The sequence below is a fragment of the Oncorhynchus clarkii genome, unplaced genomic scaffold (genome assembly GCF_045791955.1).
Source record: "Oncorhynchus clarkii lewisi isolate Uvic-CL-2024 unplaced genomic scaffold, UVic_Ocla_1.0 unplaced_contig_8549_pilon_pilon, whole genome shotgun sequence".
Lineage (NCBI taxonomy): Eukaryota > Metazoa > Chordata > Actinopteri > Salmoniformes > Salmonidae > Oncorhynchus > Oncorhynchus clarkii.
This window is the reverse complement of record NW_027261136.1, coordinates 73,628-90,408: the sequence shown is the minus strand read 5'-3', so window position 1 is coordinate 90,408 and position 16,781 is coordinate 73,628. Positions and strand designations below refer to the sequence as shown.

The 16,781-nt window shown below is 45.1% G+C and overlaps 1 protein-coding gene across 1 annotated transcript in view; it reads right to left on the bottom strand.

Annotated features, from left to right (window-relative positions):
* LOC139405168 (NLR family CARD domain-containing protein 3-like) overlaps positions 1–16,781 on the bottom strand; it is a 457,948-nt gene that overhangs the window by 415,804 nt on the left and 25,363 nt on the right. The window lies entirely within an intron of this gene.

Below are 16,781 nucleotides of genomic sequence, written 5' to 3'. Positions count from 1 at the left end.
TCACTGGGGCTCCCGTGTTGGCGCATCCGGACCCTTCGTTAGCATTCATAGTGGAGGTGGATGCGTCCGAGGCTGGGATTGGAGCCGTGCTGTCTCAGCGCTCGGGCACGCCACCGAAGCTCCGTCCCTGCACTTTCTTTTCTAAGAAGCTGGGTCCGGCGGAGCGGAACTATGATGTGGGGGACCGGGAGTTACTAGCTATGATAAAGGCCCTGAAGGTGTGGAGAAACTGGCTAGAGGGGGCTAAACACCCTTTCCTCATCTGGACTGACCACCGCAATCTGGAGTATATTCGAGTAGCGAGGAGACTGAATCCGCGTCAGGCTAGGTGGGCCATGTTCTTTACACGCTTTAGATTTATGATCTCTTACAGACCAGGTTCCCACTAAGGCCGACGCGCTGTCCCGTCTCTATGACACCGAGGACCGGTCCATCGATCCCACTCCCATCCTTCCAGCCTCTCGGCTGGTGGCCCCGGTGGTATGGGAGGTGGACTCGGACATCGAGTGGGCATTCAGGGTTGAACCTGCGCCTACACAGTGTCCGACCGGTCGTAGGTCCGTGCCGCTTGGTGTCCGTGATACGTTGATTCGGTGGGCCCACACACTACCGTCTTCAGGTCATCCGGGGATTGATAGGACAGTGCGGGGTCTTAGGGGGAAATACTGGTGGCCCACTTTAGCTAAGGATGTGAAGCTTTATGTCTCTTCCTGTTCGGTATGCGCTCAGAGTAAGGCTCCTAGGCATCTGCCTAGAGGGAAGTTACAGCCCCTCCCGATTCCACAACGGCCATGGTCCCATCTCTCGGTAGATTTCCTTACTGATCTTCCCCCTTCTCAGGGGAACACTACCGTTCTGGTCGTTGTGGATCGGTTTTCTAAGTCCTGCCGTCTCCTCCCATTGCCTGGTCTCCCTACGGCCCTACAGACTGCAGAGGCTCTATTTACCCACGTCTTCCGGCACTATGGGGTCCCAGAGGATATCGTCTCCGATCGGGGTCCCCAGTTCACATCTCGGGTTTGGAAGGCGTTTATGGAGCGTCTTGGGGTCTCGGTCAGCCTTACCTCTGGTTATCACCCCGAAAGTAAGGGGCAGGTGGAGAGAGTAAACCAGGAAGTGGGTAGGTTTCTGAGGTCGTATTAGCAGGACCGGCCAGGAGAATGGGCGAGGTACGTCCCGTGGGCAGGCCAGTGAACGGCAGAAAAGAAACACTGACCGCCACCGCAGTTAGGCCCCGGTGTTCGCACCAGGGGGCAGGGTCTGGCTCTCGACCCTGCACCTGCCCCTCCGCCAGCCCTGCCGGAAGCTGGGGCCGCAATGTGTGGGGCCATTTAAAGTCCTGAGGAGGATAAACGAGGTGTGTTATAGATTGCAACTTCCCTCTTACTGTCGCATTAACCCCTCGTTTCATGTGTCTCTCCTCAGGCCGGTGGTAGCTGGTCCCCTACAAGACGGTGAGGTACCGGAGGTCCCTCCGCCCCCTCTGGACATCGAGGGGTCCCCGGCGTACACAGTACGAGCTATTCTGGACTCGAGACGCCGGGTGAGGTGCCTGCAGTACCTCGTGGACTGGGAGGGGTACGGTCCGGAGGAGAGGTGCTGGGTACCGGTGAGGGACATTTTAGATCCTTCCCTCTTGAGGGATTTCCACCGCCTCCACCCGGATCGCCCCGCGCCTCATCCTCGAGGCCTGCTGGAGTCACGTGTCGCCCAAGATGGTGCCTCTTCCTGTTCGGGGGGCGCTCGGCGGTCGTCGTCACCAGACTATTAATCGATTCCCTTTCCTTTTGTTTCTGTTTAATTGGGTTTAATTGGGTACACCTGTTTTGAGTTAGTGTTGTTTGTCGGCTATTTAAGGGCACTAGGCCCGCTGGGTATTTGTGCGGGCTTGTTCTCTGTTATTTTGGTGTTGGTGTATAAGTGTTATTTCATTATTTTCCGGACAGTTTTAGTCCTGTGTATTTTGGACAGGTGGTTTCTTACGCCCTAGTGTTGTCATGTCCATGTCTCCGCTGTCGTTGGAGTAAATAGATTCACGTACGACATTACCTGCTCTCTGCATTTGACTCTTCCACCGCACCATTTATAGAAGTTGTAACACTGCTGTACAGATATGAGCACTTGACAAGATGTTGACATTTCTGGGTATGTCTCACCTGTAACATAATAATAATAAAGATTATGATAATAATAATAATAATGTTATATTACTTTTTATAATAATACAAATCTGTCAATCAACCAAATGTATTTCTTAAAACACCTTTTTGCATCTTCAATAGTTATAACATCTAATGTTGGATGATCCAAATCATTTATTCCCGGCAGCAGCTGGGTATCCTATAGACGTTTTAAATAATATTAAAATATATTTATATGAAATATATACATTTTAACTTAACTACAAAATACATACAATTGACAAAGGCATACCGGACAATTCAATGTCCGCCACTTTTCGAATATCTTCAGTGAATATTGTTTCTGCCTCTACCTTCTATCTGTCAAGCTGTTTGGCCGCTTCATACATCAACACATCGTCTTCCTCGTCCTTGTCATTTACAGCGTTGAAATTATCATCAGGTTCAGGTGTTTTGCTATGTATGTCCTGGGCGCCCTCTTCCTCCTCGGCCTCTTCCTCTCGACATATTGGGCCTTCTGTGTCGGTAAACGAGAGGTGTCTGAAAGAAAAGTATATACAAAAATAGTGTCTTAAAAATAAAATATATATTATATAAGAAAATTCAATTTCAAATACATTTCAAATATATTAATATATTAACAAAGTTCTCACTGTTAGGCCTTGAGGTTTTAGTTAAATTACCTCTGGTTGTTTGACGCCTGTTTTTCTGAGGAATCCTTGATAACGTGGTTATGTTCTCTGGCTGTGTAGATTCTGCATGGTTTGTATAGCTATCGTTGGAGTCTGAAAAAAACAAACATTATTTGACATTCTTTTAACATATTCTATCAAATAAGGTATAACTAATAAAATAAAATAAATGCATAACTGGTCATACCGTATCCATAGAGAGCATGCTCTTGAATCCAATCGTTTTCAGACCAGTCGCCCTTCTCGGGCCAGGGTGATTCTGCAGGGTGCACTTGTGGAGTCTTGAAGTATTGTGATGCTCCTCATGTGCTGGGTTATATAGTGATTGGTTGGAGTTTCCAGGGGGTGTGTAGTTGTGTGTTAAATCTATGATTCTTGTTTTCGGTGTTTTGTTAAAGCCGGCCGTACAGAACGGTAGAATATCGTCGGTTTCAACGACCCCGAAGTCAGTCACTGGTAGGGTCCATAATGCCTGATGTATTCTTGTTGGCATGCTGTCCGCTGTAAACACAAGATTATAAAAAAAAAAAATAGTGTACACACTTTTGTTTAATGCTTAACCTTTTGCGTGTAGGGGGCAGTATTTTCGTTTTTGGCTAAAAAACGTACCCATTTAAAACGGCCTATTTCTCAGCCCCAGAAACGAGAATATGCATATAATTGTCAGATTAGGATAGAAAACACTCTAAAGTTTCCAAAACTGTAAAATTATTGTCTGTGAGTATAACAGAACTGATATTGCAGGCAAAAACCTGAGGAAAATCCAATCAGGAAGTGCCTCTTATTTTGAAACCTCTCTGTATGCATGCCTATCATCCATTTAAAGGGATATCAACCAGATTCCTTTTTCTATGGCTTCCCTAAGGTGTCAACAGTCTTTAGACATGGTTTCAGGCTTTTATTTTGAAAAATGAGAGTGAAAGATCACATTGCGTAAGTGGATAGGTGGGTGTTGTAACTTTAATGTGTTACAGAGTTAATGTTTGAGTTTATTCTTTGAACTGTATCTAAAGATATTTCTTTAGATTTATTTGCATATGTAATTGTATTGGGTTGTGTTGAATTACGCTTTTTGACTGCAAGTCCCAGAATGCCTTGCGAGAGGAATGAGTGATAACGCGCCAATTATGTGCAGGTGCGGATGATTGTGGCTGACTTTCCAACAGCATCTTACCTGCATTGCTCTGTACCAAAACAATTGTTGTTAAATGTAACGTAAACAAGTATTCTTACTAAAATAAGCTTTCGTATCAAACCCGACGTCCCGAGTCATTACTAAGAAGTTAGTTAATCTAAAAATTTGGTGCCGAAAACCCGGGATATGAGCTGCGACGAAGAAGTGGCTGAAATGGCTGAGGAGGAACGTCGGCATGAAGCAGAAAGAATGAGACGAAAGCGGGGTACCATTCGAGGCGCAACAACGCGGATTTTGAATCAGATTGACGTGGAAATATCCCAGTCAAATCCGGATACCGATCACTTGAGTACATTGTTGGAATTGCTATCCGCTAAGGAGGACAGTTTGTTTGAGCTCGATCGTGGAATTGAACAGTTAACGCCATTGGACGGATTGGAGGCAGAGATTGCATGCACGGAGGATTACAAAGAACGCATTATCATGCTGAAGAGCCGTGCACAAAGAGTGATAACGAAGAAACAGGACGTCAATCCACTACCAGCCCGGGTGAGTGACGCTAACTCAAACATATCACAGAGACAATCAGTAAGGCTACCGAAGTTGATTATTGAGAAATTCTATGGAGATGTCAGTATGTGGCAGGAGTTTTGGAGCCAAAATGAGACTGCTATTCACAACAATGATTCCCTGTGTAAAAAAGAGAAGTTTACCTATCTGAAAACATATCTCACTGGACCAGCTGCAAAGGCAGTAGCAGGACTGATGTTAACAGACAGTAACTATGATAATGCAATCGCTCTACTTAAGAGCAGATTTGGAAGGAAAGATCTTGTGATTAGTGCTCATATGTCAAAGCTGCTGAATCTCACACCTGTGAAGAAATCCTCTGATCTAAATGCATTGAGGCAGCTATATGATGAATGTGAAATTCAGATTAGGAGCCTGGAATCACTGGGTGTAATGTCAGAAACCTATGGAAGCCTACTATTCCCAATCTTACTGCAGATGATTCCAGAGGACATAGCTCTTGACTATAGTCGTCAGAGGGGAGTAGATGATGAATGGAAAGTGTCTGAGATTATCAGTTTCCTACAGAAAGAGGTTCAGAGCAGGGAGAGAGCGCTACAAATGACAAGATCATACAACCAACAGAAAGAGAGCAAACCATGGAACAAGTCATGCTTCTCCAATGAAATGAAAACAAAAAGACCCAACATGCCCTCTGCTGCAGCACTGCATACAACCAGCCAGAAGGAACAACAAACGTGTCTATTTTGTGACAGTGCAGACCACAAATCAGAAAACTGCACTGACTACAATATTGCTACACGCAAAGAGAAACTAAAGAACATGGGAAGATGCTTTGTATGTTTAGGACAGAGACACATAGCAAAATTCTGTAAAGTCAAAGATGTGTCATGTGCAACATGTGGAAGCAGACATCACATTGCGGTTTGTACCAGTAAGAGGAGGGAGGTGCAACCCCCTACTGTTTCTGTAGATGCTGTTGTTTCCTCAGTTATTCCCCATTCAGTGAAGATGAAACCAGATGGACAGAACACTGTGTTGCTACAAACGGCAAAGGCATGGGTAGAAGGCCCATCGGGCAGGAAGATAGCTCGTTGCTTACTAGATGGAGGCAGTCAGAGAAGCTTCATACATGAAAACCTTGTGAAGGGCTTGAAGCTACCAGTAATCAGACAAGAGGCACTCACTCTTCACACGTTTGGCTCCTCTGCCCCAGCAACATCCCAACGCAACACAGTGAAAGTCATCTTGGAGAATGTCTGGGACAAACAGCAGAGAATAGAGATAGAGGCAATTGAAACCCCACAAGTGTGCACAGCTGTGATGAAGGTTCCTGGTGAACGGATTCAGCATGAGCTCAGTAAAAGGGGACTGCAGCTCGCAGACTTTCCAGGAGATGACAATGATCCTGAACTCTCTGTCCTGATAGGAGCAGACTACTACTGGCAGATAGTATCAGGCAGAGTGGAGCGACTGACGGAGACGCTAGTTGCTTTAGAGAGCACCTTTGGATGGTCGGTGCAGGGACCCGTGTCCATGTCAAGTGTCGCCGAGGCAACTTGCATGTTCATCCCACTTGATGAAGACACACTAGTCTCCAAGCAATTGCATGCATTCTGGGAGCTTGAGTCTCTGGGTATTCTAAGCTAGAAAACACAGAACTCAGAGGAAACCGAGGCTCTACAAAGGTTTGAGGAAACAACCACCTTCAAAGATGGGCGATACCATGTGGAGTTGCCATGGAAACGAGAAATGCCAGAACTCCAAGACAACTATAGAATCGCCAAGAAACGGTTTGAATGTCTGAAGAAAAGGCTGAAGAAGGATGTGACGTTGTACAGCAGATACAATGAAGTAGTAGAAGACTACTTACAACAAGATATGGCAGAGGACGTGCCCAAGGACAACGCATCAAGTGCAGACAACGTAAAATACTACTTACCTCACCATGCAGTACTCCGAGAAGATAAGGTGACAACAAAACTGAGAGTGGTGTTTGATGCCTCGTCCCATGAAGATGGCTGTCCATCTCTCAATGACTGTCTACTCACAGGACCGAACCTGAATCCGGATCTGCTCAGCGTTCTGATAAAGTTCAGACTACATGAGATCGCATTCATGGCAGACATCAAGAAAGCTTTCCTGCAGATATCCCTAGCAGAGAGAGACAGAGACGCCGTGAGATTTCTATGGCTCACTGGCCCACCAAGGGGAGAAAATGAAGAGGAGCTGCGTGTGCTGAGGATGAAAAGAGTGGTATTTGGAGCTTCCCCAAGTCCATTTTTGCTGGCAGCTACAATCAGGAAGCACCTGAAACAATATGAAACAGAACAACCAGAAGTTGTAGAGATACTGAGAGAGTCACTCTACGTAGATGACTTCATTGCAAGTTCACGCAATGTTGAAGAGGCTTACCTTGTGACAACAACTGCAAAGCGAATGCTGTCGAATGCAGGCATGGACCTCTGCAAGTGGATGACCAATTCTCCTGAATTGAAAACAAAATGGGAGGAGAGTACGACAACTGACCACCCATTGACGCTAGAAACACAAGGATTAGCGCTGAAGGTTTTAGGTTTAGTATGGAGGCCGGAAACGGATGACTTTGTGTTTGACCTCAGGCCGTTACTGAGCATTCTAAGGCAAAAGGAAAACACAAAGAGAAGTGTTCTGCAGTCGTCTGCACGTGTCTTCGACCCTCTTGGTTTCTTAACTCCCTTCACCATCAGGATCAAGTGCATGTTCCAGGAAATGTGGGAGAGGGGACTCAGCTGGGATGAAGAATTACCACCTGATCTGACACGAGAATGGCAACAGTGGTGTTCAGAACTACCCCAGTTACACCAGCTCACCATACCAAGGTGGTACAGAACAGACATGCAGCCACAGAATAACCACACCCTGAAACTACACGTGTTCTGTGATGCAAGTGAAAGGGCTTACAGTGCAGTAGCTTACTTGCAAGGTGAGTCACAAGACAGGGAAACAACAAGTCTAGTCGCATCCAAGTCCAGGGTAGCCCCACTTAAGAAAATGACGCTGCCACGCCTGGAGCTCATGGGAGCTGTGATTGGAGCGAGACTAGCAAACAACTTGATGACCACACTGAAAATGGAAGAAAAACAGATTAACATGTGGACAGACTCGATGATCGTGCTGCATTGGATTTGCAGCTCAGCTCAGAAATGGAAACAGTTTGTTGCGAACAGAGTGACGGAGATCCAGTCCTTGACCAATCCAGAGTCATGGTCACATATTGAAGGGAAAACGAATCCAGCTGACCTCCCTACAAGAGGACAAACTGTTAGAAACTTGACACAGAGCGAGCTATGGTGGAATGGACCCAGAATTCTGACATCACCCAATCAGTCCGAAGAGACTGATGATAACAAGGTTCCGGATGAGGTGAATATAGAACTCAAGTCCAGTTGCCAGGCTACTGTACAACTCGCAGCAAACAGCACAGACAGCACTGAACCTGTGTTGGAGCTTGAAAGGTACAGCAAACTGAAAAGAGTGTTCAGAGTCACCGCCTGGATAAAGAGATTCATAGCCAATGCTCGTACAACCATAAAGATGCAAGGTGAACTGACTGCTGACGAACTGTTCGATGCAGAAAAGTACTGGATTAAGGTAACACAACAACAGAGTTTCGGACAGGAGATCAAACTACTGAAGGCAGGAAAAAGCCTAAACAATGACTGTAAAATCAGAGAACTGAAACCTTTCCTGGACGAACACGAACTGCTCAGTGTAGGAGGAAGACTGCAACAGTCCAACTTCACATTCAGAGAGCAGCACCCATGGGTTCTGCCCAATAAGTCCAGATACTCAGAAATGCTGATACAGTACCACCATGAGAAGGTGATGCATTCTGGAGCAAGTGACACTCAGCACCCAACGTTAAACAAGCGGGAAATGACACGCAGATGGAAGTACAGGCAGAGACTTGTGACCAGTTTCTGGAACAGTTGGCGAAGAGACTACTTGCTGGATCTAAAGTCTGCACACCGCTGTGACACACCACAGCCCACCCCACTGAAAGCGGGTGACGTTGTACTCATTGGAGAAGATAACCTACCCAGACAAACCTGGAAACTAGGAAAGATTGAGGAACTGTTTCCAGGCCGAGATGGCTTAGTTAGATCATGTTCAGTTCGTACTGCTTCAGGGACTTTGTTGAGGAGACCTATTCAGTTGATATACTGCCTAGAGATCTAGATGAACACAATTGTTCATCGGGGGGGAGGATGTTGTAACTTTAATGTGTTACAGAGTTAATGTTTGAGTTTATTCTTTGAACTGTATCTAAAGATATTTCTTTAGATTTATTTGCATATGTAATTGTATTGGGTTGTGTTGAATTACGCTTTTTGACTGCAAGTCCCAGAATGCCTTGCGAGAGGAATGAGTGATAACGCGCCAATTATGTGCAGGTGCGGATGATTGTGGCTGACTTTCCAACAGCATCTTACCTGCATTGCTCTGTACCAAAACAATTGTTGTTAAATGTAACGTAAACAAGTATTCTTACTAAAATAAGCTTTCGTATCAAACCCGACGTCCCGAGTCATTACTAAGAAGTTAGTTAATCTAAAAGTGGGGGCTCTCAGAGTGAGTTTTGAGCTACAGAGTAAAGCGGCCATTGTTTCTCCCGGTGTTACTGAAAAACCTACACACCCGGTTGATATATTATCGAATATATGTTTTAACAACAACCTGAGGTTTGACTATAAAAAAACGTTTGACATGTTTCTGTGGACATTATGGAAACTATTTGGAATTTCCGTCTGCGTTGTCGTGACCGCTCTTTCCTGTGGATTTCTGAACATAACGCGCCAAACAAACTGAGGTATTTTGGGTATAAAAATAATCTTTATGGAACAAAAATAACATTTGTTGTGTAACTGGGAGTCTTGTGAGTGAAAACATCCGAAGATCATCAAAGGTAAATTATTAATCTGATTGCTTTTCATGACATTCTTGACTTACTGCATTAAGATTATTACACCTTTTATTTTTTGGACTTACATCTCTAATGGCTTGAGGGTGTAGGGCTGCGTGAAGAAGAACAGGCCTACGTCTGTTCCTCTGAATCCTCATCTTGGATAGTTATAACAGCTGATGTTGAATGATCCAAATCAATTATTCCTGGTAGCAGCTGGGTAAATGTTGGGTATTCTATAGACGTTTTAATAATATAGGAATAATAATAGCTCCATAGTAATAGAGTTCCAACCGTACAGTAATAGCTACCCTGTAATATCAAACATTTCCCACAAACTACCTAATGAAAAACAACATCTAATATATATTATTTTAACATCCTCACCTTCAAAATTATCCATGCGTAATGTCCTGAAAAGAGTTTTCAGATGAGCATCTGTGTCCTAACTGAGTCATAGTATGGAATGAATTTACAGACTGTGGGATTGACTGTTGATCCCTCCATCCTCGGGAAATAACACCTGTTTTTTTTTGGAGCCCCTCTATGTGCAAATGAATGAATAGTGTTGATATTGTTTAGAAAAAAACATTGTTTTGAAACCTTAGGGGGTGTCTAGGCCTATTCTATGGTGGTTGTGGGGATTGACTGTTGATCCCCCCCATCCTCAGGAAACATGTTTGTTTTGAAAGCCTTATGTGCAAATGACCCCCTAACACCCCCTGACACACATACATACAACCCCCCCCCCTCCCCCCACACACACATCTTTCTCTGAGACTGAAAGATATCTAGACTTGAATTTACAGACTGTGCGATTGACTGTTGATCCCTCCATCCTCGGGAAATTACACCTGTTTTAGATATCTAGACAGAGAGAAAAAACGGAGATTCCTTTCATTAAAGGTAAGACACAATTGTAAAACCCTTTATTTAATTAAAATCTTTAGTACAGACCTTTTAAACATGTTATAATTAGTTAAACAATTTTACTATGCAATATTTAACCAAGCCAGAATGTTTTTATACACGGGAAATGTATGTTATACAACAGATAATAATATATAATATATATAAATATATATTATTACCGCACAGTACTACACTTTAATACCCTTTAAATGCTTATATTTATAATTGTTTGTTGTAGGAAAGACTGTATTCATATAAAATAATATAAAATAAGGCCTTTTGAATATCTTGAAGATTCTCTAGGTTGACTGTTGATCCAACCTCAGGAAATAACACTTGTTGTTTTTCGAGACCCCCTATATGCAAATGACCCCCTAATGTTGAATTGTTTCATACACAATTGCAGAGAAAACCCTCTAAAGTTTCCAAAACTGTTAAAAAAATGTCTGTGAGTATAACAGAACTGATATGGCAGGCAAAAACCTGTGAAAAATCCATCCAGGAAGTGGGATTTTTTCATGTTTGTAGTTTTCTAATGAATGCCATTACAGTATCCATTGACAAGGACTCAAATTGCACTTCCTATGGCTTCCACTAGATGTCAACAGTCTTTAGAAATTGTTTCAGGCTTGTATTCTGAAAAATGAGAGAGTAAGACCACTTTGAATAAGTGGACACCGTAGTGTCCCAGAGGTTTTTCATGTGCGTGACCGAGAGCATGCTTTTCTTGTTTTCCTTTTATATTGACGAAGCTATTGTCCGGTTGAAATGTTATTGATTATTATGACTAAAAACAACCTGAGGATTGATTATAAACATCGTTTGACATGTTTCTACGAACTTTACTGATACTTTTCGGATTTTTCGTCTGTCTGTTGAGCCTGTGGATTACTGAACAAACGCGTAAACAAAACTGAGGTTTTTGGATATAAAGAGGGACTTTATCGAACAAAACAAACATTTATTGAGTAAATGGAAGTCTGTGAGTGCAACCATATGAAGATCATCAAAGGTAAGTCATTAATTTGATCACTATTTCCGGCTAGTGTAACTCCTCTACTTGTCTGGTAATTGTTTGTAATTATTTGTCTGCTGGGCGCTGTTCTCGGATAATCGCAAGGTATAATTTTGCCGTAAAGCCTTTTTGAAATCTGATACCATGGTTGGATAAACAAGAAGTTAAGCTTAATTTTGATGTATAACGCATATATTTTCAAGAATGTTCAATATTTGAATTGAGTATTTTTGAATTTCGCGCTCTGCAATTTCACTGGATGTTGGCCAGGTGGGACGTTACCGCCCCACGTACCCATAAGAAGTTAAGAATAATTGGTAAAAGTAATCATTTGTCAAACAGTCAATGCTTGTCTGGATTTCCTGAATCAGAAGTTAACTGAACTAAAGTGTTGTTCTCGTCTGTCCTCTTCCGGGATTATGGCGAAGATGACTACAGATGGTATCTAGATGCATTTGACGAAGGAAGGGATCATTTGACCAAACAGGGTGTGGACCTCAACCCCCCTAACCAGTATAAGAAATGGCGTTCACTACAACCTTGTCCTTCACCACTCCTACCGTGAGTCCGAGCAACCTGTACACAGCATCCAGTTGAAGCTATCAACTGCCTTTCCTCTCGGGAGCGTGACATGAGTCCACGTGGAGCATGGAGAGAGATCCTGTCAACTTCTTTCATGCTGCTGGTGTACTGGGAGGAACAATGGACAAGACATAATGGACTGTAAAGGACACTGGCAGCTCAGGTGAGAGGCATTATCAATGCCCATCCACTTTGAACATGTGCCATTGGAAGGACGAACTGAAAATCTGAAGAAGAACATCAAGACGCGCCAGAAGGAGGAGTGCCTGGTCAGCCCGGAACTGTTTATTTGGGTTGTGGAGTTCTGCACACTGCGAAATGTAAAGTAATTGAGACTAAGAATGCATTGAGATACCGATCTGTCATTACTATGCCACTCTCGACAGTGTAAGGCAGGGATAAACTGGGGCTGTAATGATAAAAAGTTAATACTGGTAAAAACTGTCTATATTTGGTCACGTTTGTAAATTTACATTCTAACTGTATAGGTGTGTGCTAAGTTGAGGGTCTTGAATTTGAGTGATAGACTTAAAGTGGACCACTGAAAACTGTCATTCTAAATGTGGGTTGTATGACGTTTATAGTCGGGGTTATATAAGAAATTGTGCAGACTATTCTTGCCATGCCATTACTGGGGCGGCAGGGTAGCCTAGTGGTTAGAGCGTTGGACTAGTAACCGGAAGGTTGCAAGTTCAAAACCCTGAGCTGACGATGTACAAATCTGTCGTTCTGCCCCTGAACAGGCAGTTAATCCACTGTTCCTAGGCCGTCATTGAAAATAAGAATTTGTTCTTAAATGAAGGTAAAAATAATGAAGGTAAAAATAAAATAAATAAAAATGACTGACCCTTGAAGGAGACGCCTCAGAACCCTGTTTCCCTGATGTATTTCCTGTCTGATGAAGACGATGATAATCCATAACACAGAGGTACAAACATTGAGTTAATAGTGCAGCATAGGCTCACGGTGGAGTTAAGGGCCTACCGTCATGGTGACTCGTGTCCATAGGCTCACGGTGGAGTTAAGGGCCTACCGTCATGGTGACTCGTGTCCATAGTCTCACGGTGGAGTTAAGGGCCTACCGTCATGGTGACTCGTGTCCATATGCTCACGGTGGAGTTAAGGGCCTACCGTCATGGTGACTCGTGTCCATAGGCTCACGGTGGAGTTAAGGGCCTACCGTCATGGTGGGGTTATGTGAATGGTGATCCCAAGGTGGAGTTAAGGGCCTACCGTCATGGTGACTCATGTCCATAGGCTCACAGTGGGGGTTATGTGAATGGTGCTCCCAAGGTGGAGTTAAGGGCCTACCGTCATGGTGACTCATGTCCATAGGCTCACGGTGGGGGTTATGTGAATGGTGCTCCCAAGGTGGAGTTAATTAAGGGCCTACCGTCATGGTGACTCATGTCCATGGGTGGGGGTTATGTGAATGGTGCTCCCAAGGTGGAGTTAAGGGCCTACCGTCATGGTGACTCATGTCCATAGGTGGGGGTTATGTGAATGGTGCTCCCAAGGTGGAGTTAAGGGCCTACCGTCATGGTGACTCATGTCCATAGGCTCACGGTGGGGTTATGTGAATGGTGCTCCCAAGGTGGAGTTAAGGGCCTACCGTCATGGTGACTCATGTCCATAGGCTCACGGTGGGGTTATGTGAATGGTGCTCCCAAGGTGGAGTTAAGGGCCTGCTGTCATGGTGACTTATGTCCATAGGCTCACGGTGGGGTTATGTGAATGGTGCTCCCAAGGTGGAGTTAAGGGCCTACCGTCATGGTGACTCATGTCCATAGGCTCACGGTGGGGTTATGTGAATGGTGCTCCCAAGGTGGAGTTAAGGGCCTACTGTCATGGTGACTCATGTCCATAGGCTCACGGTGGGGATATGTGAATGGTGCTCCCAAGGTGGAGTTAAGGGCCTACCGTCATGGTGACTCATGTCCATAGGCTCACGGTGGGGGTTATGTGAATGGTGCTCCCAAGGTGGAGTTAAGGGCCTACCGTCATGGTGGGGGTTATGTGAATGGTGCTCCCAAGGTGGAGTTAAGGTCCTACCGTCATGGTGACTCATGTCCATAGGCTCACGGTGGGGGTTATGTGAATGGTGCTCCCAAGGTGGAGTTAAGGTCCTACCGTCATGGTGACTCGTGTCCATAGGCTCACGGTGGGGTTATGTGAATGGTGCTCCCAAGGTGGAGTTAAGGGCCTACCGTCATGGTGACTCATGTCCATAGACTCACAGTGGGGTTATGTGAATGGTGCTCCCAAGGTGGAGTTAAGGGCCTACCGTCATGGTGACTCATGTCCATAGGCTCACGGTGGGGGTTATGTGAATGGTGCTCCCAAGGTGGAGTAAGGGCCTACCGTCATGGTGACTCGTGTCCATAGGCTCACGGTGGGGGTTATGTGAATGGTGCTCCCAAGGTGGAGTAAGGGCCTACCGTCATGGTGACTCGTGTCCATAGGCTCACGGTGGGGGTTATGTGAATGGTGCTCCCAAGGTGGAGTTAAGGGCCTACCGTCACAGTGGGGGTTATGTGAATGGTGCTCCCAAGGTGGAGTAAGGGCCTACCGTCATGGTGACTCGTGTCCATAGGCTCACGGTGGGGTTATGTGAATGGTGCTCCCAAGGTGGAGTTAAGGGCCTACCGTCATGGTGACTCGTGTCCATAGGCTCACGGTGGGGGTTATGTGAATGGTGCTCCCAAGGTGGAGTAAGGGCCTACCGTCATGGTGACTCGTGTCCATAGGCTCACGGTGGGGGTTATGTGAATGGTGCTCCCAAGGTGGAGTAAGGGCCTACCGTCATGGTGACTCGTGTCCATAGGCTCACGGTGGGGTTATGTGAATGGTGCTCCCAAGGTGGAGTAAGGGCCTACCGTCATGGTGACTCGTCTCCATAGGCTCACGGTGGGGGTTATGTGAATGGTGCTCCCAAGGTGGAGTAAGGGCCTACCGTCATGGTGACTCGTGTCCATAGGCTCACGGTGGGGGTAATGTGAATGGTGCTCCCAAGCTGGAGTTAAGGGCCTACCGTCACAGTGGGGGTTATGTGAATGGTGCTCCCAAGGTGGAGTTAAGGGCCTACCGTCACAGTGGGGGTTATGTGAATGGTGCTCCCAAGGTGGAGTTAAGGGCCTACCGTCATGGTGACTCGTGTCCATAGGCTCACAGTGGGGGTTATGTGAATGGTGCTCCCAAGGTGGAGTTAAGGGCCTACCGTCATGGTGACTCATGTCCATAGGCTCACGGTGGGGGTTATGTGAATGGTGCTCCCAAGGTGGAGTTAATTAAGGGCCTACTGTCATGGTGGGGGTTATGTGAATGGTGCTCCCAAGGTGGAGTTAAGGGCCTACTGTCATGGTGGGGGTTATGTGAATGGTGCTCCCAAGGTGGAGTTAAGGGCCTACTGTCATGGTGACTCATGTCCATAGGCTCACGGTGGGGTTATGTGAATGGTGCTCCCAAGGTGGAGTTAAGGGCCTACCGTCATGGTGACTCATGTCCATAGGCTCACGGTGGGGTTATGTGAATGGTGCTCCCAAGGTGGAGGTAAGGGCCTACCGTCATGGTGACTCATGTCCATAGGCTCACGGTGGGGTTATGTGAATGGTGCTCCCAAGGTGGAGTTAAGGGCCTACCGTCATGGTGACTCTGTGGCAATATGTGTCTCAACAGAGCTATTGAGCTACATACTTTATCACCACACACAAGGCAATAGCTCTCCCATCAGTCAGTACTGGTACTGTCATATTGTGATCAGTATTAAAACATTTCCACCTCTCTTCTTCCATCTGTTACTGTACTGTCATATTGTGATCAGTATTAAAACATTTCCACCTCTCTTCTTCCATCTGTTACTGTACTGTCACATTGTGATCAATTGTCACGGTCGTCCTCCTCTTCATCTGAAGAGGAGAGGCGAGAAGGATCGGAGGACCAAAATGCGGCGTGGTATGTGTTCATGATGAAATTTAATAAAGAGAACACTGAACACTGAAACACTATACAAAAACAATTAACAAAATAACAACCGTGACGCTAATGAGAACTGTGCTGAAACATGCAATCAACATAGACAATCACCCACAAACAAACAGTGCAACCCAGGCTACCTAAGTATGATTCTCAATCAGAGACAACTAAAGACACCTGCCTCTGGTTGAGAACCATACTAGGCCGAAACATAGAAATACCCAAAACCTAGAAAATCAAACATAGACTGCCCACCCCAACTCACACTGTTACTGTACTGTCACATTGTGATCAATATTAAAACATTTCCACCTCTCTTCTTCCATCTGGTTGATGATCCTTTATTAGTCACATCTGTCACATCTTTTCATTCAGTTGAATTGAGTTTACACACAAACAAGATTGTTGTGTCAAGAATTTGACAAATAAACATTCTACAATATTTACAAACACCAAGACGCCCAATATCAACACGATCAATGATTTCTAAATGAAACCAGTTTTTACAATACAGTGTGGTGATTCATTCTATTAATGAATGACTCTAGTTGACAATGTCTGTCAACTTCAATGGTGTTTATTCAAGAATATTTGCAATCATATGTTTACACACTAGAGAGATACTCTACATTGTTGCTCCAGTGTGTCTTACTGTCATGCCCTGATCTGTTTCACCTGTCCTTGTGATTGTCTCCACCCACTCCAGGTGTCGCTCATTTTCCCCAGTGTATTTATCGCTGTGTTTCCTGTCTCCCTGTACCAGTGTATTTATCCCTGTGTTTCCTGTCTCTCTGTGCCAGTGTATATATCCCTGTGTTTCCTGTCTCTCTGGGCCAGTGTATTTATCCCTGTGTTT